Here is a 470-nt window from a genome sequence, read left to right as displayed (position 1 = left end):
TACTGGTGCTGTTTGCGTAAACCCCCCCCCTTCTGCCTTGTATTTATAGTGTTTGGCGTCTGGGTGTGGGTGGAATTTAGCATAACCTGAGGGCGATAACTATGCATTCAAGACTGTGGAAGTTATTGAACTTCCTATGCAGTTATTTTATTTTTATATAAAAAACACTTTTGTGTTTATTTAATAAAGACAAAAACTGCAGCTTCATTTGTTTTTGTATCATTTAATTACCTGAGTCTCTTTTGGCCCTTGAAATGCTGTCTGATCATGTGGGCATTAGGATACAAACGTCAAGATATTTACATAGACAGCTCTGATTGGCTGTTAGGATGGTCTACAGCCCTCATCCTTATGCAGATGAACAGTGGTTGGATGATTTATTTTAGATCAACTTTCTAACATATAGCAGTTGGCCAAAATGTACCTTCTAACTGTACAGGTATTTATTTCAAACATCTCTTTTCAAAACA

Source organism: Esox lucius, chromosome 5, assembly GCF_011004845.1.
Source record: "Esox lucius isolate fEsoLuc1 chromosome 5, fEsoLuc1.pri, whole genome shotgun sequence".
Classification (NCBI taxonomy): Eukaryota; Metazoa; Chordata; class Actinopteri; order Esociformes; family Esocidae; genus Esox; species Esox lucius.
The sequence above is the reverse complement of the archived record's forward strand: the minus strand, read 5'-3'. Positions refer to the sequence as shown.